Source organism: Haemorhous mexicanus, chromosome 8 (assembly GCF_027477595.1).
Source record: "Haemorhous mexicanus isolate bHaeMex1 chromosome 8, bHaeMex1.pri, whole genome shotgun sequence".
Taxonomy (NCBI): domain Eukaryota; kingdom Metazoa; phylum Chordata; class Aves; order Passeriformes; family Fringillidae; genus Haemorhous; species Haemorhous mexicanus.
In genome coordinates, this window is record NC_082348.1 from 29,405,022 (window position 1) to 29,430,843 (window position 25,822).

Genomic DNA, 25,822 nt, shown 5'->3' on the forward strand with positions numbered 1-25,822 from the left:
TTGGCAAACACTCTTTGTAAAAAGCTGCCAGGTCCTGAGGGATTTGAACTGATGACTTTCAAAGCCACGATAGAATGGCCTGGTCTGAGCACTGTGTTGTACAGCTGGACAAAGCTGGAAGCACAGATCCCCAGCTTCTGCCTTTGCTTTTCACATGAAACACTCACAGAATGACATTGAATAAAAAAACAAGATTCTCCCAGCCATGAGACTAAACCTTGAATTACAGATTTGTGTTTGCCCTTATGCCCCCTTTCACTGGTCAAAACGTTTTCTCTACAATGAAGTCCCTTCACTGGGGTGATGGTAATCAGTCTCCTCTTTTTCCCAGCTGCAGGTTATGATCTCTGAGTTCAGTTAGTTGCTTGTGCAGAAAACCTGTACTTGCAGAAGAGGGGAGGGTTTGGCTCCCAGGCATCATTTTCTGAGGGGAGCATAATCAATCACCTCATTCTGGAAAACAAGAGTGGAGCAGCAGCTGTGAGTAACCACTTCCTCCAGGTGTGGTTTAGTTTCTCCCAAGAAAGTCCATCAGACTCCCTGGAGCAGCCATGGCATTAGCCACTGTCTGGCCAAGGAAAGTGCTGGGTTTCAATTTGTGTCTCCACTGGGAGCTCCCTGCCAGCAGTGCTGATCTCAAATGCCAGCAGTCCCATATTCTGGCATACCCCAGTGTCCCAGGATGCTCTTTGTGGTTGGGCTTGACCAGAACTGGGATGACACAGATGGGCCACAGAGGAAATGACTCAGTTGTTGAGCAGTGCAGCTTCCCCTGTGCTTCCACCCATCATTTCTCCCATCTGCAGCATGGTATTATCTGTCTTCTCATGGTGTTTTATCTAGACTGTTCATATCAGACTGTGGGTTTTTCAGAATCAGGGCTTTATTATGTATATATACAGCTTCTGTAGAGAGCCTCTGGGTGTATTATGTGTGAAAATAAATATAAGAGAGCAAAAAGCTTAGTCTTCCCAGACTTGTGAATGTTTGTAAACTATGAAATAGCAAAGTTACCATAGAGTTATTCATTTGGTATGTATTCAACAAGGTCAAAAGTAATCTGCAGCCTTGTACTTTTCCATATTAAGTAGGTTATACAAAAACTACTATGCAAAATAGAGATGTTCTTGCTAATTCCCTTATAAGGTAGTTCTGTAGACAAAAAAAAGTACCTTCCAGTTTGAGAGGTCTCTTTATGATCCTTGATTTTGTAGTAATAAAACCTGAGAGCTGCTTTCCATCCTTTCATTTACACGTTTTTATCATGCTCAGCATGACTCTTATAAACTGGACCATAGCCACAGTTAGAACTCCTGTGGGGAGGATAAGTGCCCATTTTCCTAATGATAATAATGTCTTTTCTGGCTTCCAGAAAATTCATCTCCCAGCAACTACACCATTTCCTATTAGCTGGGTAACAGCTTAAGCTTTTTCAGCTGAATTTGTAAGGTTTCTGGAAAAATGGGAAGACCCAAACTAATCCAGTAGTGCTCAAATGCTGATGTTCTCTATGGCTTCTTAGCTGTATCTTCCTCATAAACATGTCCATTAAGTAAATAGCAAATTATGAGGTGTCAATATTTGATTTCTTTCAGCAGTAAACAGGGTTTGAGATACGGCTTGGGAAGTGTGAGGGGTTTGGAAATAGTATGGAGACACATTACATCTGCTGGCTGAATGGAGCAGAACACAGCCCTGAAGTGTCAGGGAGGGAAGCATATCTGCCTCTGAGCTCTGGAAGGCACCCAGAGACAGGTCTGAAAGAGCTACACTCTTTTCCTGGAGGCTATAACATCTCCTGGTTGAAGAGGCTTCTAAATATTCTGAAAGTCATGTAAAGAGAGGAGCTTGTTAAAAGGCAGAATAAGATCAGTCATAGCCCAGGAAGAGCCAGGAGGTTGTGATAGAAGGTTTTTATAGTTACTGGGGTGCCATGAGGTATGCAATTGCAATCTAACATTCAATCTGATGCTTCAAACAAGAAAAAAAAGAAGTGGTATTATGCTTTGGGAAGGTCACAATAAGTCAAATGTTATCTCTGAAAGAGCAGAGTCTCAGATATTGGATAAAATAAGATGTCCTAATGCATGCCAGTGCCCAGGCACTGAGAACTGCCCAGTAAATACTGAGCAAACTATCAAAGCAGATAGCTTTGATTCCAGACTGTGGCTTGCCAGCTGCTCTTGTTTGGTATCTAAGGTGAAATATATAGAACTTGCTTTAGGCACAGCTATCACATTTTTCTTTTTCCTTGAGGTGCTCTCACATCTGCTTTTACTCTTTTAAACCTTCTGGCATGCAGAGGGTGGTGAGTGAGCCAAACTGTGTGTCTGGTCTGGTCTGGTCTTTGCATCAGACTGCCCAGCCCATGTTATGGCTGGATTCTCCCAAATGCAACCCAGAAGAGTTGTATTATGCAGTCAAGGTTACAGCTCTCTTGTAACATGAGAAAAATAGTCAGCACAAGCATCTCAAAAAAAAAAAAAAAAATCCAGTTAAGGTATAGCACTTCAACATAAAAATGAACATGTGGATGAAAAAGTGATGCAAGTATGCCATACTCTTAACTGATACTTTTGATAGAAATGTATTTTTTGCCATTTCCACCAGAAACAGGAAATGTGGGTGATTACTTTGTCCTATGAAATTTCATTTCTGTGATAAGTTGACAAATTTGTTTAAGACAGACTAATAATTATTGATTCATTCACATGCTGTGTTTTTCCAGGGTCACAAACTCCCTTCATTGCAATGTGTTTTCATTGCCAATTCAGCAATTCCTACTCACAAGTTTTTGTTTTGTTTTGTTTTGTTTTTTTATTTAAACTGAGCGTGTTGGCTGTTTTAATTTTTTTAAATGTTCTTCAAGATGTAGATGAGTCTTAATATGCTCAGGTGATGAGGTGAAAAGTATTCTTTTGTTGCTGTGTGTATATGCAGAATAGAATCACTGAAATCTGGCTTAACTGGCCTTTTTTGCTGTGTCTGTGAAACAAATGTGTACATTCCCAAATGTTCTACTGTGGGTGCAATCTCTTATTTAAAAGCCAGTACAAAAAGGTGCTGAAGAAAGTGGTCTAAAGCCACAGGAATACCTCAGCCAAGTAATTTCATATTTGTTGGCTCAGCTGTCATTTGAGAGGAGTGCACATGGACTTCACAGGGAAGGAGCATAGCCCAGATCCCTCCTGTGGGGACTGCCATGAAAATGAAAGTTCAGCACCACTTTGTACCCAGCCAGTTTCATCTTCTCCATTGTCATGGCTGAGTGTAGCCTGTTTTCCAAAACCTGCTGGACAGATCAGAGCCAGCAGACATCAGGCTGGGCTCTGTTTGTGTCACTCCCAAGGAGTTTAGCTGTGCTCATTAAAAATCCTGGTGTCCCTCAGATGTCTGGTGTGGAGTGACAAGGTGTTAGTGGAGAGAGCTCCATGAAGGGCTTCTAACAACAGCTACCAAAGGAGGACTGTGGATCCTGCTGCCACTTGCTGTGCTCTGGGAGGTGGTTGTCCTGTTTCTTGGTCATATTGTCTGCCATTCCATGGTTTGTTTTTAATGGAAGCCACTTATCCTTTCCCTATCAGCCAGGGACCAAACGTTGCCTTCCTCACACATTTACATGGATATAGAGCTGCCATACAGAAAGGTAGCACTTAGTGAATAGCCATGAGGACATCAAATACTGAATCTTTAGCTACACATTTTTTATAGATAGAATACTGAAGCTTATGTATGTATTTGTATATATATAACACTGAGACTTTATATATATATATATATATATATATATATATATATATGTGTATATATATATAATGGTACCATTTCCTTTTTAATTTCTGTATTAAGTAAAAAATGGGACTTAATTTTTTTTTTCTTCTAAATTCATAGGGTTATAAACCAATTAAGCTTTCCTAATATTCTTATTAGGTCCATGTGCATTAATCTCTTTTAAGTGGTGCTGACCCTAGCAAGTGTAAAAATGATGCTTATAAATACTATGAAACTGTTAAAATTCATCAGTACTTCAGTTTTCACTAAAAACTACACACACTTCTGTCTTTGCATTTGTACATTGACTATTCAAAGAGCCAATTCAAAATTTTATCCTGATAGATATTTTCAAGGGACAGAAACACGTTGGAAAAATAACAAACATATGTTAGCTCTTATAATAACCAGTGGAGCAGTGTTTTCTTGTGTGTGTTTTGGGGCCTATGTAGGCTATTGCAATGTTAATTTTAGAAACTCTAGCCCAGCAACAGACACTTAGGAGCAGAATGATGTACTGCAAGCAGCAAGGATTTTCAAGGCAGAATATGGCTTTATTTCCTTATTTATAGGTCCCTTCACTTTGTTGTGTTTTATGAAACATGTGTCTGAGAGTGTGCTGGCTCTGTGATTTCCTGACCAATGGACTCATCTTCAGATTACTTCCAGTTGGTTGTCTTCAAGTGCTGAGTTTATATAAAAAGAAAAATCATAAACCATTGACTTTAAATTTTAAATGCCATGCAAACATTATTAGAAATAATGATGATGTTATTTAACTTCTAGCTGTGTTGGCTTTGGTTTTACTTCTTAATAAAATGTGCAGTTGTTTTAGGAGTAAGCTCAATGTCAACAGAAAGAAACACAAACATTTAAGTTGTTGTCTTACAGAGGCATGACAAAACTAAAGATTAATGGCACTAAAGGTTTTAATAAGCAAAATCTGATAGCATTACTTGTTTGCTGAGGCTGGAGATTAGGTGGACAGATTCACAACAGGTATTGCCAAAATGGGAACCAAATCTCTGTTTTTCACAGTATTTGACTCCGTAACAGCATTGTATAGGGACAGGCTCAGCTCCTGGTACAGTTTTTTCTCTACTCTGTTGCTTCACAAACCAAACTATTCTTCATTAAAAAAAGAAAATTTTTATATTAACAAAACAAAAAACCTCCAATACACGACGGATACATTTTTGCAGGAAATTATTGTTATGGAAACAAATGCAAAAGTTTGGGAGATTCTTACACTCAATCCTTCATTTTCCAAAGTCTGAAAAAAAACCCCAAGAAACCTTTGACATTTTAAAAAGAAAATATTGATTTTAGAGATGTGATATTCTGACGCTAAAAATATTATTTTGCCTAATGGCTATCTTAGCCAAACAAAAAAACAGCAACATAATGCCTGAAATAAATGAGACCATTATTATTAACTACCAGTTGTTTTGATTGAATTTATAATTTCTATTTAAATTATTTTCATTAAATTCTTCCAAGATTTCTTTTTTTTTTCATCTTGTTTGGAATCAAAAGTGCCCCAGTAAGACAACAACATTTACAGAAGATGAAAATAATTACTTATACACCCCTATTTTCTCTATTGACTTCAAGATCAAAGTCCCATCAGAAAGCCAAACCGACAGGAGAAATTGTGGGCATACGTGGAATTCAAACTTCAATGTATGTCAACCCCAGGATCCAGTGTTTAGTGCAAAATGAGATTAAGGGATTGAAAACTATTTCTAGGAGGCTTTTTTATTTCTGTATTGATTCTTGAGGCAGAAACTCTTTCCATTTACATTCTTTTTTATTTAGACTAATAATAAAGAGGCTAGAGCAAGGAGATATGTCTTTCCTTTCTACTCTGCTTTATATAAAACCTCTTTTACCTTCCTGCTTAATTTCCTTCCCAGTGTCCTTAACTCTTTATTGCTTTTAATGCCATTATTATGAATCACTCTTTTCATGTTCAGTGTGCTCAGTCATTTTAATACAGATATAATTGTATGGTGCAAAATGTAAATCCCCATAATATGCCAGAAGACAAATGTGTCAAAGTCCCTTTGTCATTCTGACAGGTTATAAAACCAGACTGGCTCATTTTAATCATGTTTAAATTTTAATGACATAAGCAAAACTCTGACTAAAATCGCTATCTCTTTGTTATTATTTCAGATCACTGCCACAAACGAGAAACGTTTTATCACTTATTCATTGATTGTATCATTCAGAGCAATCTCCATCCTAACATCTGTTCTGGAGAACGTGTTCTAAATCATGAAAGGCTTTTCAGAGGTGATAGCCCTCTTTGGTGGCTGGTTGCCAGCACCTTTGCCTTTTCATCTTCATCTTTTCTCAGGCAAATTCCTGTCCCTAAATGTGCCCATTATGTCCAGGTCCAGTGAAATGCTTCATTTCTGGGTCGGTCTTTTTTACCTGTCTGGCTTGGCAGTAGAGTCTTGCCTTTCAGGACTTGCAGCCCCTGGATAATGAGTTTATGAGCTAATAAGGCTCATCAGGGCATCTGTACTGGGGCAGGGTGTGCATGGCAAGGAAAGAAATATGATAAAGGAAACACACAAGCAAACAAAACAACAGCAGAAAAGAAGTAAGATGCTGAACCAATAAGCTAAAAGACAAGGGCTCCCCAGGGGGAGTCTTCCAATGTCTGGGGCATGTTGAGTATGTTCCACATTTGTCTGATCCTTGCAAGAAGCTCTGTTGAGCACGGCCCCCATTTTCAGGCATTGTTTTATCTGTGTACTCCTTTCAGTAGGAAAACATTTTATGCAACTGCTGCTTCTCCTTCCTTTGAGTTTTCCTTGTAGCTGAGCTTAGCAGCTCAAGCTGCACACGCCTCCAAACCCCAGTAATCCTAAAGCTATCCCAATAGGTGCACCATGTTCTGTAATTGTAAATTCTTGTAAGTCCTTTCCACATCCTGCATTTGGGATTTCCCATCAGGACAGTTAATTAACTCCAAGTCTCCTGGAGGTGTTCCTTACACCTGGTGCTGTCTGCCTCGAGGAGCAGGGATGTTCTCTGTCGACCTCACAAGCACTGTGTAGCCAATGCAGGATTTCTGCCTACAGAAAATTCTGCAGTACAAATCTGACAACAGGGGAGAAAATGATGGGTTTAACTTTGAGCCCAGGTAAGAAGATTGAGATCTCTGGCTTAATTAAATAAGAAAGGGATTGTAGTAGCTTTTCATGGCTGTCGTTATCTTTCGACCTCATGGCAGGACCCTAGAGGCCAGGCTTGTACCCTGACCTTTGTCAGATTCTCATTTTTCTGAGTAACCACTGCATTAATATCACCAGCCAGTCAAATAATCAGGGTGGCTCAAATGAAAAAGGAGAATAACTCTCCAATGTTGTGTGCAGACATTACTGTTAAACAGCTTCAACATTTTCATTAAAAGTTTTTTCATTATTAAGGAGTGCTTTGTAATCAAAACATTCTTCCTGAAATCAGAGGTTGTGTTCTAGAGCAAGAAGTAATGGTCTCAGATAAAATAAGGACTAAAGAAATATATGTCAAACTGTCTGCTGCATCAGAGAGAGTGACTGTCATCACTTTTTTGAAAGCTGTGGTTGACAGGAAATAGGAAGAAAAATATATACTTTTGCCTATCTTCTTTAGTAACTATTTTGTTTTGACAGATATATGCACCTGACTTCTTGCTGATCATTGGGATATGCAGTAAAATTCATGTCTTGCTCATTTTTTCTTCAGAGGGAGGATTCTACTCTCACATAGATTTTATAAATCACAAATCACTAATTGAAAGCATCAAAGAGAAGTTGGGATAAAATTGCCAAGAGGCAAAACAGGTTTAACATGTTAATGGAAGGATAAATCTTCTAAACAATATAAATATATGTAATTTTTTTTTGAATGAAATTAGGTGGAAAGCAAGCAACAAAAAAGACAATGTTATGCTCCTCTTATAAGCATCACTGGCCTAGTGACCAAAAATAGGTCACTATTTTACTTTGGTTTTGGATGAATATGAGACTGTGAGTGTCTTCAGCAATGGTAAACTGTTCATGAAGGAGAATGTCATTCCTTAGAGCTTTTTATTTCTAAATCAGAACCTAATTCTAACATTAAATGGCAGCTTGGTCTTTGCCCCAAATTGGAAGTTTATAAATTTATCTCTTGCTTTGTAAGGGAACTACAATTTAATGTGGAGGGAGGTGGGGGAAAGAACGGATGAGCTGTCATTTTCAGCATGTCTAAAGGGGGCTGAAATCTCTGTGAGATGTGTTTATGCAGCATATGCCTATCACATATACTCACAGTGATGCTTACTTTTCAAGACAGTGAGTCAGATTTACCACTAGGAAAACATCTTTGCACATCTTTGTATGAAGTGACAGCACATTTGACACATTAAAAAGGTATTCTTAAAACATAGATGGTTTTAATTAGCTTCTAAGATGTGTTGTTAATGTGTGAGATTCACAATCTACTTGCATTTGCAAGATTTGAATCTGCAAAATGGAAGGAAACTACAGGAGAAAAACCAGCTACATTAAGATTCCATGCTGCTGCAGTTTAGTGGTTTCTTAGAAGATTAGGGTTTAAGCATAGGTAGGTGCAAGAGAGAATCATATCTCTGGGATAGTGCAGCACTCAAGAGCCTTTGAGAAAAGTCACAGTTCTCATGGGAGTTTCCTCTTGCTGCAGCTCAAAAGGTATAGAGGTAATGGCTTTGCCTTCCTGCTCATCCTGCATATCCAGGTCAGGCTCATGCTGTCCCTCTTTGAGAAGAGACATCACAATCTCCTGCCTTGGAGGTGGAGCCAAGCAAATAGAAGAGAATAAAAAATGTTCATCAGTGGGTGCAGTGCGATACATCCTGGTGTTGAGTCCTGATATTGAGTCACCTTCTGTCATTTATGCAAATGAAATCCATCCTGGCCAAAGATGTAAATCTGGTTGCAGATCATTTGTATAAAATTTGCAAATGTTTGAACCCTTGCTTTATTAGAATTGGAAGTTGTCTTTGCTGCTGCATGGTGCACAGTATTTTCTGCAAGGTTAGCAAAGCTGTGAGAACAAGTACTGAACCCTGCTACGTGAGGACTTGTTGGGAAGATTGTGAGGTTAAGGGCACACACGTGGAAAATATTGTTTTGTAGGAAAGTCAATCTGTTAGAGCCTTTGAAAATTTGTAGTTTGGGTTTGATTAGGATTTTAGATAATGACCATGTGGATCTTCTGATTTGACTTAATGATTTTATAAATATCTGTGGGTTACACTACACATTTCCTTCTGCTTGTTATGGAGCTGTGTTTCTGAATCCAAAGCCAGGAACTGCAAATATTAAATGCAGTAGGTAACATTACTGTATCCTTGGGCTGTAAACTGGAATCAGCTTCACTGCAGCAGAGAGTATAGTTTAAAGATATGGATCAATGCTCTGTTTTCTATCAGACGTGTTTTCAAAAATGTATTTGATCTTGACAAATGTAGGCAGTGTGAATCACTCTTATGTGTGTAAATGTATACGTGTGTGTCTATATTTTTACCATTTGTCCCTTTCTTCCTTCTTCCCAAGGCATATTCTCTGCCAATTTTAAGAGCTCCAAAAACATAGCTTGACACAGAATTGCTTGCGGCACACAACAAAGACAAACTGTATTGATCCAGTAAAATCCAAGATCGATGATGTAAATTTCTGACTGGCGCTTGTCAGCAACACATCCCTTGACGTGTTTGACAACAAACACATTTTCAGGGGTACTCTGGGAAAATACAGTAATGAATTACGATAGCCAACCACTCACTCCCTTGCAGATTTCGTAATTTTGTTGCACATTTCATTGTAATCCCAGCAATTTTTAAAGCAACACATTTCTCAAAATTAGCAAGTTGAGATGCTGGTGCCAGAGAGTATGTTAACGTGCTGTAGGAGAGTGCCAGTCAGAGAACATTAGGCTGGAGGCAGTGCCAACCAAAAAGAGCCCCTCAAAACCACATCTCAAGACCCAATCCACCGTTTTTGCCTTCAGATCGTGCCTTCAAAGCAGGTTTGAAGAGCATTCTTTGTATGCACAGAGCCAAAGGCTATCTTTTCCAGTTGGGAAGTGTCAGAGGGACTGCTAAGGGTGGGTTTGCACCCCACACTGCATGCTGGGCCTTGCAGGCTTTCCACAGCAGCTGGTATGATTTATGAACTGCTCTAGAAGCACTTTCTGTACTCAACTAATTTCATTGCTCTGTTTTATTAATTTCTAGTACAAATCTAATGTGATTCTCTGTACTGTATCTACCATTATACAATTTTTATTTTTTATTAATAATTGTTAGTTTTCAAAATACTGTAATGACAGGAGACTCTTCATGTAGAGTAACAAAGACAAACTAAGAACAGATATACCATGTCACCTCCTGTGTTCTGGATTGAAAGCTTATTTCAGGAGCTTGTAGCATAACTGTCTTCTTCTCTAGCTGTTCTAGACAATTTGTGCTGACAGCTTCATTTTCCCCTTACAGAATGGGGCAAACGACCATAGAAAACTATGTACAATAGCCAGGAGGGAGAAGATGAATTGAAATTAGTCCCTGCTTTTGTTTACTGTAGCATGATTGTCAAATAGGGCACATTTCTTATAATAGCTGGATGTGAACATATGTATGGGGTTTTTTTTAGTTGGTGGTGGGTTTGGGGTTGATTTGGTTTTTTTGATTTTGCTGTTTGTTTTTTACCTATCTGCTAACCTATGTGTGTACACTGTTCATCAGTAGACAGCAATGACCTGTTCATTTACTCATACAGGTGACTCCACAACAACACAGTTTTTTCTGAGTGCCTGAAGTGCATCCCACTGGAAATCCAGAGTTTTCTATCCATGCTCAAAGCCTGAGATAAGGTTCACTGCTGTTCTCTTTGCAGACAGATTCAGTACATATTAGTGGGTATGGGGGTATGCACCACCTGAACTCTCAGTGAAATCTATTAGCAGAAGAGCTTTATTACAAATTTGCCTCTAGCTGTGTTTATTTATCAGTATCTGTTTATACATTCTTCTTCAGAAGAATGGAAAAATCCAATTTTATTTATGCTCTGAAAATGCTTCTTCTCCCTTTTCATCATTTACATATTTCTACTTTTAATTCCTATCTGGATGATGCATTCATTATATATAAATTCATATTTTGCTAGTTTGTTTAATTTAATTGACTAGAACAAATAGAAACAAAATATGTGTTTACTGTCTCAAAATTCAAAAAAGCAGTAGGAATTATTATTATTTCTACAGAGACTCTCATCTATAGCTGGACCAGCCTGAGCCCTCTGCTGCTGGGCAGCCAAGGAAAAATAATGTGCATTAGCACCCAGTTCTTTTAAATTGTATTTCATTTTATACTGAGGATAAGAAATACCATGTATTTTTTATTTTTTACAAGAAACTTTGTCTGTGTGGCATCTATGATTTGAATATGAAAGGTGATCAGATCCTGCCTTGTTTCATTTGATTTCTTCCTATTTGTGACCAAGAATCTGAGCAATCAATTCCTGTCATGTGGGATGGCACCTGAGACACACCACCTGTGAGGCCTTTCCTTGGAAGTTACTGGGATTTGCTTTGCTACTTTTAAATCCCCATGGCAAGAGCCATCATGCCAACATTCATGGAAAATGAGTGCAAGGACCTTTAGAAACTTGTTTTCAGAATTTCAGTTTAATTCCTCTGGCATACTGTTCTAGCTCATAACAAGATCAGGGTAATTTTCTTTAGTTTGCAAGACTGATTTGTGATTTTGAGGCTTATAGAGGGTGAAAAATGTCTATAAAAAATAGGAGTTATATGTCTTTTGAGTGTTCTATGTATCCAAAAGAGCAAGGATTAGTTTCACTTAGCTGTTTGCTGGCTGGGAATGCTATAACAGCCTCCCCTGTTAGTGGAAGCAGAAGTGTTTCTAGGCAAGAATTCCTGTTCCAGTGTGTGATGATCTATTTAGTTTGTCCTGCAATCTAGGAGGATCACTCTTTGTGATTTCTCCAAGTGTCTGTCCATTTCCTTTGAGGAGAGCAAGGTTTGGAAGTCTTTTTTATCAAGCTGTTGTTTTCATAATAAGGCACAAAAAGCCTTCTGGAGGGGAGGCAATTATATAAACTCAGTATGAGCTGTGTGTCCCTGCTCATGGGAGTTTTGGGTTGTTTTGATTAGAGAACCTAATTCTAACAATCTAAGTTTTGCATGTGTTACAAATACTTGGAAATTAGTTTTGGTTGGTTTTTTTTTAATGAGTGGAAAGGGTGCATAAGTATCATGTTGTGCTGTTCTGGAGCAATTCTTAATGTCATTAATTAATGGTGAAACATCTGCTGTAAATTTGAATACTGTCCCTCTTACTATAACACTGCCTTTAAGTTTTGAATCTTTAGAAAGGTTCCACTTGTAAATTTTTTGGTGGTTTTTTGTTTTTTTGGTTTTTTTTTAAAGAAACAGATATATTCTTTCTTTGAATTAACATCTGAGGGAATGAGTAACTTTGTGCTGAGGATGTATAGAGTTTTTATTTTGTGAGCACAGAATATTAGATGCCATTTGGACACCTGCTTGGACTCTCTGGGAGAAAGGTGTGTATATATATCTACACATTATTAATGACAGCTGGCCAAATATAAATTGCAGCTTGAGGCTCTCCTGGCATGCCAGGTGTTTGCATGACATTAGGAAGTAAAATCTTTCTGTACAGCATTGCTTTCACTGGCTGGGTGTCTCCTGGTGCTGCAAGAACTGCCACAGCCCATAGTAATGCACATTAAAATGGTGCCCTTGTGACTTTGTGAATGACTGTCCAGTTTGGACATGCAATTTCCAGACCTTCCTAGAGACTGGATAGCCTCCAAATGTTCAGCTGCTCCAGCAGGTGCCAAACAAATTGTATTTTTTTGGTTTCCAGCAAGGGCAATGCTGCTTAAAAAAATATGAAGCTTGCATTTTTGTTTATGTCCTCTAAAAAGAAACTATTTCTCTACAAGTGCTTAAAACCTAATAATTTTTGTTCTGGAGCAAGGTTGTGTATCAATGCTGCATGGGAAAGAAATATAGCAAGGAGACTTTTCTTTACAGGCTTTCAAACAAAGGCGAGAATTTGATTTACCCTGGTAGCTCGGTGGTCAAAAGCTAAAGCCCAATTCCCCAGTTCATGGTTTCATCAGAAGGCCCCAATGTTTTCCCACATTCCCACTCTGAGATGCTGAAGCCATTGTTATCTCATATGCTTTGTCTATAGCCCAAGCCATCAGGCCTTTCCCAGCCCTTGTAGATCCATCAGTGGAGAAAGCCACATGGAAAAGGACAAAGGAGAGAAAAAGGCACTTGGAAATGTTTCTAACTTCATTACATTTGCTGACTGATGGGAGTGGGGAGGAAAGAAGTACCATGCTGTCTTTGTCCAGATCTCTGTGTGCTTTGTTCATTTATGAAGATGTCCTGTGTGAAGGAAAAATCTTCCTTGAGGACTCTCAGAACAGAGATACTAATCTTCTTTTCTCATTATTCTTGTAAGAGATAATAATTTTCTTCCTCCCTCAGGGTGGAGTTGGGAAAAATCAGAGCTTCTATGTTTTGACAGTGTTGTATCAAGCAGTCTTTTATTGATAAGAATTCAGTAAAAATCCTTCTGTCTTTTTAGCAGCAACATCTCAGGTACATTTAATACCCACATCTACTCTCTGCCTATAGTCCAATAATTATCTTCAGGTCTACTGGAGCTCTTACTGGGACTGTTACCAAATGGGAAAAGTTTTGTTTGACTCAAAGTTTCACATAGAGTTTAAAAATGTTTCACTTGTTCATTATTCCCTGCAACAAACTTTTTTCCAGGTAGTTCACTTTTGTTTCTACAAGTATGTGTGATGGTTGCAACAAAGCAACATGAGGTATTCAGTGTAAATTTATCTACTTACAGAGATTTAAATCAAAAATGGTATTTCCTGTATTTGCATTCCATCAGGAAGCAATTAAAAAAGAATAATTGCTGAGACTGAATGGAAAAGAAAAGCAACAGGGAGATAAATCTGTATGTGCAGATGAGGCAAATAAGCACACATTCAAGTGTAGGTGCAAATCTTCATGAAGGATTAAGGAAACTGGAGATAACTGTTAACAGGGCATTAATTAGAATTTAATCTCAGTTCTACAAAGCCAACAAAGGACTCTTGTTTACCTGTGACAGAATAGCACGCCCTCCAATACCTACCTGTAACCCCATAACTAATTCAAACAAGACTTGTAAGTTTAGACTGACAGCACAGCCTTGAAATAAGCCTGTGACAGATGACTTGGAAAATGACAGCCTGCAAGCCATCCTCTGAAATGTTCACTTTTTTATACCTGCTGATGTCTTTGCTATTCAAAACCTATTAAAGTTGTGGATGTTTTAATGTTATTTAAACACACTAGTCTTAATCTGCTGTCATTGCAAAAAAAAAAAAAAGAATGAACTCATTAGCAAGAGATAAAACCTTTTTACAACCCTACTATTTAATTTTATCCTCAACAATACCTTTCCAATACGTGTCATGTGCTGATACAAGCAAGAGGTGTGAGAACATTCCTCCTGGGACTGAAGTGCTCTAGACAGAATATTGGTTGTCTTTGAGAGTAATAAAGACAAAGGAAGACAATATCTAATCAAGGATTTACTTGGAAATTCTAATAGATTTCTAACTTAATTAAAAACCTTTTAATGAGCTCTTTGTTTTCGATGAGCACTAAATATAGATATCCATGGTAGTTTGGCCTTAACAGCACTGCAGACCAGATTTCCTATCCCTCCAGTGCATTGGAAAGAGTTAAACACATTGCAGCAGCAGAAGGGTTGATTCAGAGAGAAACTGCAGTGCTTTTATGTGGAAATCACACAATTACCCACTGAAACTGGTTTAGCTTATTTGCCCTAATTTTACAGTGTATGGGTTGTAAGGTAGGACCTGTTTCCTGCAGCGTAGCAGGTGAGGGTTTGCCTGGTTGGTTCCTCTGAGCTGTGTTGCCTCCCTGACCAGCCCAGTCCAAGGATCAGCAGGTGCCAGTTAAGGAAACCAAGATTTCAGAGCAACCCAGAGACACTGGCAGAGCTGTATTGGCCAGGATCTAATGGAGTTGCAGCCCATCATCAGCAGGGTAGGAGAAGGCAAACAGACTTTATAGCATCCTGCAAGTACTCCAGGTCCAATAAAAATCCTTGTGGGCTCAGCAGGAATCTGAGGTACAGGATGATTATAGGTAAAAGTCTACAAAAAGAAAAAAGAAGGAAAAAAATTAGAATTATGATTTCACATATGACATACAAAACTCTAATTAATTGCTGACTTACAGTATTGCATTTAGTTAAGCAATCCTAAAATCAAGTAAGAATTGTTACATGGCTTTCATAATTTATTTGTATTTATTTAATTAAGGGTACTGCATGTGGCATATTGGATTTCTGAGATTTTATTTTTCCCCCCTATTTTACTTAAAAGTTTATTCAATTGGACCCTAACTGTTTTGATTCCAATTGGGAAAAACATGCTTAGAAACACATATAAAAATGAAAGAAGTATAATTATAGCATATTTATGCATTTATTTATTTTGCATTACTTAGAATTATGTAGCACATTCGTAATTTTTATCACATTTTCAATGTTTATCATTTAGCCAGTAAGCATAGTCATGTAAGATGTAAATCTTTATGTAGAGATAGCTCTGGTTACCAGTAAATTGTCAGGCATCCAAAGGGAATGGTCATGTCTAATGAACACAGCTATTTTTTCCCAGAATACTGACTCTGTCTCCTAAAATCTTAGCAAGAAAGATTTATTTTTCTTTTTACACAAGCAAATGCAAGGTTAAAATTGTAACTTTAGCATAAAGCACTGAAGTTGGCAGTGAAAGCAAAATAAAATTCACTCTTAACTGCCTGGCTAACTCATTCTGTTCTTAGAGAGATTTTCTTCTCATTGTTGGAATAACAGGAATCTGAATAAAGGATCTAAGTAATTTTAGCTCATCTGGAATGGAGCAAATAGTTTAGATTTTAGACATATTTTTTAATTGAAACAGATTGCATTGCTGATTATTGGATTGGTAGATACATGGAATTTATCATTCTTAAACCTCTTGAACCTGTAGATGGAAAAGCAATTCATAAAAGGGAAAATAAGAAAATAAGGAAAAGGAAACTATTTACCTCATAATGTTCCTAATAAAGCCAATTTTGTACCAAGTGTGATTGTCCAGAACAGGTAATAGATGAATGTTTTTATTCCTTTTATGGCAATAATGCAATAAAACCCATACTTCTCTAAGAAATGCCTTAACATAATTGAAATAATAAGAAAGAAATTTAAAGGAGTTTTAATGTTGGAGGATGGAGTTAAAAAACCAGCCTTTGGTAAATTCAGGAAATCATAGGTAATATATGATTTTCCATTTGAAGGATCTTATTCTCTGTTCTGTCTCTTAAGCAGCAAGAAGGGATAAGAAAAGAATTAATTTGGCTATTTATTTTATGTATTTTATTGGCAGCAAGTAGCAGGCGGGTGTGGGAATGCCGGGGCACGGGGCGAGCAGCCGCGGGCAGGGGTCAGCTCGGGGCCGAGCGCGGGACAGCGGCCACCGCTCCCGCCTTCAGGGACAATCTGGGCAATGACAGGGCCCTCCTGGCACTGTGCTCCTGGGAGGACACCAGAGTGAGGACAGAGCAGTGGGAAAGCCATGGAGTCTGTGGGCACTCGGAGCTGGAAGGGTCGGGGACAGGACGAGGCCTGAGGGGAGCCGCGCGGGTGAGGCCTGGGCGCCATGGCGGCCTGAGGGGCCCTTTGGGCGGGAAACGCGGCCAGCACCAAGGTGCCAAAACCAGCTGTTGTTCCACCCCAGGAGAAATAGTTTGTGAAGTGCAGCCCGTGAGGTATTTCTCATATGATTTCTGAGATTTTTTTTTGTTTTAATTGCTTCTAAACTGGGTGTGCTTAATTCAGCTGCAATTTTCAAGCGAAGGCTTTCTCTGTGGGTAGTGAAGCCTGGGTATTAGTCACCTTGAAAGGTTTTTAGCAAAGCCTTCAAACTTTTGTAGCACGGGGATTTTGTTTCTGCTCTAATGGCACATGTGAAAGCCATGGGAGTCATTTTTGAAAAGGCTGTGGAGCTCCAAGGGCTGAGGGATGTCTATGGAAACGTGATCCAAGGGGAAGGGCTGATAGTCCATATGGGAAATATCCATGGATGGGAACAGGAGAGTCTTGTGCAGAAGCACTTCTTTGAGACTTTTCCAAAAGTGCTGTGGTAAGAGATAGCTTAGGAGATGCAAATAAACCTTTGCCTTTAGGGTTGCCAACACATACCATACATTAAACACCTTGCATTGCATTTTTTCCCACCTTTTCTTCTTTAGCACGGTATTTAGAGAAAACAAAAAGCAATATGGTTTGGGCATCTCTGGCCCTTGATGAGCAGGAGCCATGGAGACTGCAGATAGCAACAAACTGAGCTTACAATGTCTCCAAGAGAGAATATTTATTGCAAGGGCAGACAAATGCATGGCTCCTAAGTACTCTCACTGCATCTCCTGGCACATTTCTTGGGGTAAAGAGCCCCAGGACACTTATATTAGACATGGACACTTATATTTAACATTGCAGGAGGTATGTGACTTTTCTGTGTGTGTTCAGACTCATCTGCTGTGTCCTGCAGGGTTTCTTTTCTTGTTTGCTGCCCTTGATAGACTGGCTTGCCTTAAGTGATGGGCTGAGCAAGATTTCCTTCAGGGGCTCCTTCCCACCTAAATTATTCTGTGGTCACTCAGGTTTCAAAACCTGCAGTGGGAGACCTCCTTTATTGAATTTCCAGCTGGGTTGGGAGAGGGTGGTACAACAGGGAACAACTTTCACTGGAATGAGGAAGGTGTGAACAAGTTAGAGAAGTATGCTGGGTGGTTGTCAAGACCAGAAGATAAGGTTGCTGTGGGCAGTGTGTGTCCCTCTGGGAGAGACTGAGATAGCTATAAAAATGCTGGGGAAAATGTCTAAATCAGAATGGCTGACTCATAGGCAATGTAGAAACACATCAGATTTAAAGCATGGCTCATTATTTAAATAAAATGATCTACAGTACAACTGATGCAGCAAAGATAAATACATTTGAGTTTATGGAGCACTAAGGTCTCGCATCTGTCAAAGAACAAGAAAAATAACCACAGTAAAAAAAACAGTGATGATAATTATGTAATCATGTTGAAAGAATATCTATACTCATGTTCCATCTACAAGAACAAAATTGTTTTTACAAGCCTCAGCTGCGTGGTCCTAACCAGCTCTGAGGTTTCTTGCTGTTCTAATCTAGTATGCTTTTAGATTATTTTAATATTTCATTTGCCTTTCATGAAACTCTCTCTGCTCTGGAGTGTCTGTTGCAAAATAGTGAATCCCAAACTCTCATTCCTCTATTTTTGGCCTGAGAGAAAAATCTCCTCAGGAAATGTATGATCTGTTCTTCACTTAGTGCAAAGATGGAAAAGTTATTTACCAGATTGACCACTAATTTTTACTGACTGTCAGTAAAATTTACTTTTGGAAGTTATTTTAAATGTTACTGCATATTTTATAAAGCTATATTTTTATCAAGAATATTATTGATTTAATTTTACAAAAGGCATGTATATGAATGAGCACTACTTTGGTGTTCACATAATTTTTTTTAAATGTTCTTAAAATTTGTCTGCTTTAATGTTGATAGCAACCCTATTAAATCAGTCCCCTGGCAAAGCATGGATGATGATTGTTTGCCCTTACCAAACTGTTCATAGGTTCCACTTAGAATATGTAGAGCCCATGGTAGGTGTCCTCTTGTAAAGTCACTCTCATTTCTGATTTGTTTTACCTGCAATTTTGAGGTACAGTTAATGAGGACAAAAATTTTATCTAATCAGTAAAAGACTGAAAGAACAGAATTTAGAAATAGTTATGCATATAATTTATCTTTTGTGTTCCTGAGTGGTTATGCCCACTAAATTGTAGATGCCAGTGTGAGGAATATTAAAATATGTGGTTCAAAATAGTGGTGAATCCACTGTTGTTTCATCCTGATGCACAAAAAGTCCTGAATCCCATTATGTTAACTCAGGGTATCTACAAATTTTAAGGAAATAAAAATTCACTTAAAATTGTAAATAAGAAGAAAAGCAATTTCCAATATTTCCAGTCTTTTGTGTCTGCAGTTATTTGTGGTAAAAGAACCTGTAGTCTCCTGAGCTGTCTTGCAACAGGCAAGACATATTTGTTGACATATTTGCTACATATTCCCAGGTTAGTGACAGCTAAGTTATATAAACCAGCACAGAAATATCAGAATAATGGGTTCCAAACCTAACAGTTTTGTTAAGAAACAACCTCTGTCCCCTATTAGTAAAAATATGTTCTGTGCCACATTATGGTAGGAAGAAAACTGAGAATGCCTAGAAAATGATTTTTTTTTTTGTCACCTTCATGTGTCACAAAGAACAGAAATACTATTTATGTGAGGCTAACAGGTAATACAATCTTATTTTTGATATTTTAAAGTAATTTTAGCAGCAGTCATTTCTAGTTTATAGAACAATACACATCAAATAAGATTTTACAATATACTTCCTGAAAACCAGCAAGGATTTTTATTCTTTTGGATAAGGAAATTGTGCATTTCAAGAGAAACATTGTGTTGTGACGCATAAATTTCTGAAGATTATTTCAACACCATTTCCTGATGCAGATATGGTATCTGATTAAGAAAGAGAAAGAAGTCAGGTTGTTGAATGCAGGGTGCACAAAATTAAGTCCACACCCTGCTATTATTTCTGTGCTTTTGCAAATAGTTCTGTGTTAGTGCAGTAGTCTAAGTTGTCTTCTTTTGTACTTTTCCCTCTCAGCTATGTGGTGGCCCTCAGTTATCCTCAAATGTCACTAAGCTCACAAACATCCATAAAAAGTTGAAGGAGGAATAGTTCACAAGGTGAGGTCTGTGGTGGTTGTTGGTGTTGATGAGAACTCCACTAAAGCAAAGTGGCAGAAAAATGGGAATCCAAGCGGTCAGGGGAGATGACAGGACAGACACATTGTGGGGTTTTCTCCCCCAAATGGTAAGTAATGACTGTACTAGAGAAAAATGTGAGTTTTATCTGTGGTATCATTACAGTTTGCAGCCCAGCCACAGAGAAGAGCAGTCGTTTCCCTGAGGAACTTCAATGTTGTTTTTTAGTTTAAATGAAATGCTCGTGATCGCATGGATGATTGAAGGTTGATTGCCCCAAGCAATAATTTATTTATTAGAGATCCAGCCAATCCTAATTTGTATATCTTCATGTCTGATAAAGGCAAGTCTTAAACCACTCTGTCATTATTGCTCTTCCTCTGGTATAGGAGATAATTCTGACAATAACCGTCTTGTGCTCAAGGGCATTATGAAATTTATTCTCTTAAGACATATTTTGGAACTCACATCTGTGAAATTAGATTAGATATATATCTCTCTGTGGCATCTGGACTAGTTCTGCCTTCCCAAAACCATCTTCATGAATTAGGAATTGATTCCATAAGGTATCTGATGCACAAAGAAAAAAAATGCTAATTATTACCCTATTAATAGAGATACAGATATTATTTTCTGTTTGTTTTTCCTAATTGAAAAAAAAAATCTCTAGTGAAATTTTAATGTCTAAGTGATATGGTGACACCTCTGACTTTCAATAGGTGGATAATGAAATCCTCTACTAAGTAAGAGAGTGGGCAACCCTAATATTTTACATGTAAACATATCCCACCAACTTTGAACCTCTGTTAAGTCAAAACATTTCAGGTTACATATCCAAAATTCATGGATAAGTAATATACAGCCTAGAATACTGAATGGAAATGGAAGCCCACAGATATATCTGTCCCTATTAAAGACTAGTCTTCCTTCTCCCTTGATTTTCATGCAGCTGTTTTTTCCTTGGTAAATTACAGTAATTCTCCTTACATCCTTTGTCAAAAAGATAAATAAATAAACAGGCCTGTGGGTGAAAGCTTCAGAAGAGCAAGCAGTTATTGTACTGGTGGTAGTTTAATTGTTCAGCCAGGAATAGAACTCATTTTCAATATGAGGAGGGAATCTACCAGCAAAGTTGATTTCAGGTTTTGAAAGCTTCAGTAGTCAGAAAAGCCATCCAGATACTCTTCAGGTTCTCCATGTTGCTAGTTCACCAGAAATGTAGGAATCTTTGTTTATTGTGCTATTATTAACTGAAGTTTAAGGACTAGAAAGGCCCAGTAGGAAAAAAAAAAAGGTGTATAATTATCTTGCTGGAAGGCTGCTTTAATTAAATTCTCCCAACTGAGACCTGGCCCCATTTTTTAAGTGAAGCATGGACTATAATCAGTCACATTAACATTCAATTTACTTCCTGCGGATGACCATGAAAGTGAGTGCATCTCAGTGAAGCTGGGCTTCAGGTAGGACAGTTCTTTCTGAAGCCAGTGGAGCCATCAGCTCTCCTCTTTCCCTGTGAGACCTGTTCAGATGCCAGCTGACACAGCAAAGAGGAGGAAAGGATATTGTGCACTGTAGATGTTTTCCAATGCCCACTGTGGTGCTTACATACAATTACACTGGTAGGCTCTTTTAGTAGCTTACCTGAAATGCCACTGTACCCAAATACCAGAGTCTGCATATAAAGAACAGCTCCAGTGAATCTTGCTTAATGGCACGCACTTACATTTTTCAGTCATGTTTTTACCCATTTAATGAAACCCCACGGAGAAAGAGGGGACTTGAGTCACTCTGAAATTTCACCAGCTCAAGATTTGTGTGAGCAGTAAAGCATTTGCTCTGAGGAATCAAGAACTGACCATCATCCTTTCTACTGCAAGGCCTGACAATTCTACCAGGGCTTCCAGTTTTATTCTTGCCTTATTGTTTTCACATACACCTAAAATGTTTAAGGTAGAAAAGAAGATCAAGAAAGTGAAAACAGAAACACATACACCTCTGCAAGTGTGCCCTTCATTTTCTTTTTTTTTTTTTTTTTAAACAGGGCATCATTAAAGTGCAAAAATAATTTTGCGTGTTTTTGATGATGTTGCCATCAGGTGGTTTTACAGTTTCTGGGCCCTCAGGTGAATGTTCCAGGCTAGATCCAAAAGGAGTGTTTTTCAGTACTGGGTCTGAAGATATTCCAAACATTGTGAATATCATTCTGAGAGAAAAGTTGCTAATCCTCAGGCATATGTGATTTGGAAAAATGCATTCTTCCCAACTTTGTTGTGAGAGATTGAATAGAAAAAATTTTCAAAACAGATAAGAAAATGCACTCAAGAATAAGAAACTGTCCTCTGTCATGATCAAATTTTATAGCCTACAGCCTAGTTCATCAAGAATTGAAAGTTAAATTCCTAGTACTTCAGATGATGTTTCAGAAATGAGCCCAAGCAAATTGCTTCATCTTTGTGGTTCATTGTCTCATTGGCAAATTTAAAACAATTACAATTATTCACAATCCTTAACTTGAAAGAGTCTAAAATAAGATAGAAAACTCCACAGTTGTCCTGTGGAGAGATGTTTTTACAAACAATTCACTCTGAATCAGTCTCTATACTGAATTTTCAGACTAAATTAGTGATAATTTTAGTGTTTGAGTGATTCAGGCCCTGGAAATAACTGTGTTGGGGGGCATGCCATCTTGTAAGTGTAGAAGAATTGCAAGTGCAAATCTTGGAAGTGCAAAGAATTATGGGCACCCCAGGAAAGAAATTGAAAACTGAGCTAATGTTTACTCTTTTTTAACTACCGGGATATGGCCTTAGTTCTAAATCAATGATGTAAAATAACCTCCTCCAAAATAGTCAGCTCTGAGCAATCATTGGTACAGAAATTACAGAAAGCATTTTTGCCTTTAATGATGCTTATCTGGGAGAAATTAATAGATTTCACCATTCACCAAAGTTAAGCTGGTCGGTTTAAAGCCATATGTTAAAATCTTGTGGAAGTCAGAACTTTGGGGAAACAAGGAATCCTGGGCAGTTTGGTTTTCCCCAAAGATCAGCAGTGCATGAGCTGCCCTCAGCCTCCCCTGTGAGCCTAACCCAGCCTGGCCGTGGCAGTCATGATTCAGTGTCCCAGCTCCTGCATCCATGCAGTGCTTGTGCTGAGGGGGATTTAGATCCCCTCTGCCTAATTGAGATCAGAGCCTGGATTTGCTTAAAGAGGGAGTCTTTAACACAAGGGCAGTTATAGCATGGTTCTTGTTCAACCATCAATCTTTATCCATTTTGAAGGACACCTCATGGATATAAATTATGAGGTCTGTCACGGGAAGGTTCACAGATAAATGGGTTCAGTCACTGGATTATTACTTCCTACAGGACTGGCTGCTGAGTAACAGTAAATTGTGAGAACTTAGGAAGTTTATTAAAGCTCAGATCAGCTCAGCTGCTTCACTCCTGAACCGACAGCAGCATATGCAAAACCCAAGGTTATTGTGTCACATGGCAGGTTCAACAATGTCGTTTTGACAATTACAATATACTTGCAGATTGACAGCGTGACAAAATACAGCACAAGTATAAAACTGACAGGCTTTGGAACTTCAGATTTTTTCAGGTGTTATGTAGCTGCATGAAAATACATTAAGAAAACCTAAATCAACACTCCAAATTAAATAAATAACTCTCTCACCTTGATATCATCCAATGTCTATGAAGTGAGACCCCAGCTTTGACACCTTCATCTTTTGTGTAATCTCTTGCCTTAAATTCCTAAGTTGTGAAGAATGTACAAAACCAATTCTGTATTTTTATTGTCTGAAGTTCTTGGTAAATCAGCTTTGAGATATACAACCTGAGAAATAAGCTAGATCTCAGTAATTGTTACATAGTTGTGATCCCTGCTAGTGACCATTATGTTTGATTCTCAGCCCCATTCCAAACACACCTGTATTGTCTCCTAATTGTGAGTCAGGTGCTTGTGTGTGAATCTGCTCTTAGGTGGGTAATAGTGGAGAATGATGAAAGAAACCAGACCCTTAATGCATGACTTTTTCCTTACTCACACAAAGAGCTTGATATAGTTTCCTTGGATACTATCCAGCATATAGCTGATAGTGTTTTTACTTTCAGACTTTTTTTTTCCTTTTCTTTCACAGAAGTGGGTGATATATCCCATTATTTGTTGAGAAAAATCTTGTGTGTGTTTCCTGGGTTTGTAGTATCTACTATCAAGAAAGATTGAGGTGCAAATTAAGTCTCACAAGGATGAAATACCATCATATCTGTAATTATTACAGCATCTTACAAAAGGGTCATAGATTTGCTTTGCCCTGAATATGGCTAGGCTGAGGTAACCTGGATCATAATGTCAAGGACAAAAGTGAATTCTTTAGGGAATTGGTTCCATCATTATATGTTTATCTAAGACTTTAGCTGAAACAACAATTTTTGCTTTTATTCTTAAGAAACTTGGGGAAATCATTGCCTACTAGATACATGGTCAACAAATATAGGCTGCATGAAGGCAACATTCTAATCAAAGATATCAGATATTTGGAAAGGAAATCAGAAAAAAATACTTTACATTACCATTCCTTACGAATTTGTGTAGTTGCTATTTGATCTATTGTAGTTGTTTGGAACCAAATCCTGTTAGTGGAAAACTGCAGAGTTTCTGAAAAAATATAAAAATGCATTTTTGTATTCAATTAAATCAGAAATACGGCCATTTTTTTCTTTTCCTGCAGATATTTTCAATCAGATTTATTCTTTTTTTTTTTTTTTAATTGGAAACATACTGAATATCTCTGTAAAGATTGCATGAGCACATGCACAGGAGCACTCAGATAAGAGATGGAGATGTTTCTTCTCTCCACTTGAAATTCCTTTTAAAAATTGCAGCAGAATTAGGTAAATGAGCAGGTACAGTTATTACTTTCCCCATACCTTTCACAATCACCTTTTCCTGTTTCTTCCTATTCAGTTGTTTTAGGAAATATTGCTTCATCTGTAATGGCTTAACATAAACATTATTATTATGTTATAATCTAAAGGGATGCTTTCTTTTTCAGACTCCAGTTGTTTCTTTTCACAGATCTCTCTTACAAGACTTGTAGAATTCTCTCACTTTCTCTTTTTTCTCCTAGACATGGTGAGACATTTTGTCCCTGAAATGTGTCCTAATTCCATAAAAGCAGGAAAAATAAATGTTCATGGCGAGCCCACAACATAATCCATGTTTTCAAAATTACATTGAGTCGCCCACCTCAGTGACTCAGCCAGTGGGTAGCAGCAGAGTCATTTTGAGTGGCTGTTTTCCAGATCAGCAATTGCTTACCACGTTTCACTGTGGGCTGACTTTCTTTGTGTAAAAGGTATATTTTAGAATCCAGAGAAAAGAAGAGGAACATTAGTCTTAGTCCTGAAGAATCAGAAGTGCTGTTGTATTCATATAGTTAGGCCCTGAATGGTGGCACAGGTGTAACAAACTTTGCTTCTTCCCTGCAAAATCCACCTGTTTGATAGGTGGAAGACCTGGAAAAGAAGACCTTGTTGTTTTCCAAGCATCCTTGTACATGTATGCTCTGATAATCAGACTAAAGCAATGTGGAAATGGGAAAAAAAGTCAGAAACTCATTCAGTCTTATTCAGTTGTATGTTTTGGGTAATGATATTCATATGTCCAAATATGTGCTGTATTTTTTATCATTTATTTTGGCTGGCAGAAATTGTCTTTTTAAGAAGAAAATGGGATGCCTGGTTGCAGAGTTTGCAGAGGGCTTGTATTAGCACATGGAAGACTTATGCAAGTTTTTCCTGGCCTCTAAAAGTATAAAAACCCACCAAGTTCTTTTTCATGCACCCATCTTTAGAGGAACTGCTCTGTTTTAAGGTGTATCAATATAGCATGGAATATTCTCCCTGGAGCTGTAGAAGGTGTTCTACTTTGAAGCCATTAACCAATAGCCAGGAAGCAAGAACACCTCTGGTGTGACTAATGACAAGTTTCTAATTGTTTATAATAGATGATGTATTTATGTAGGA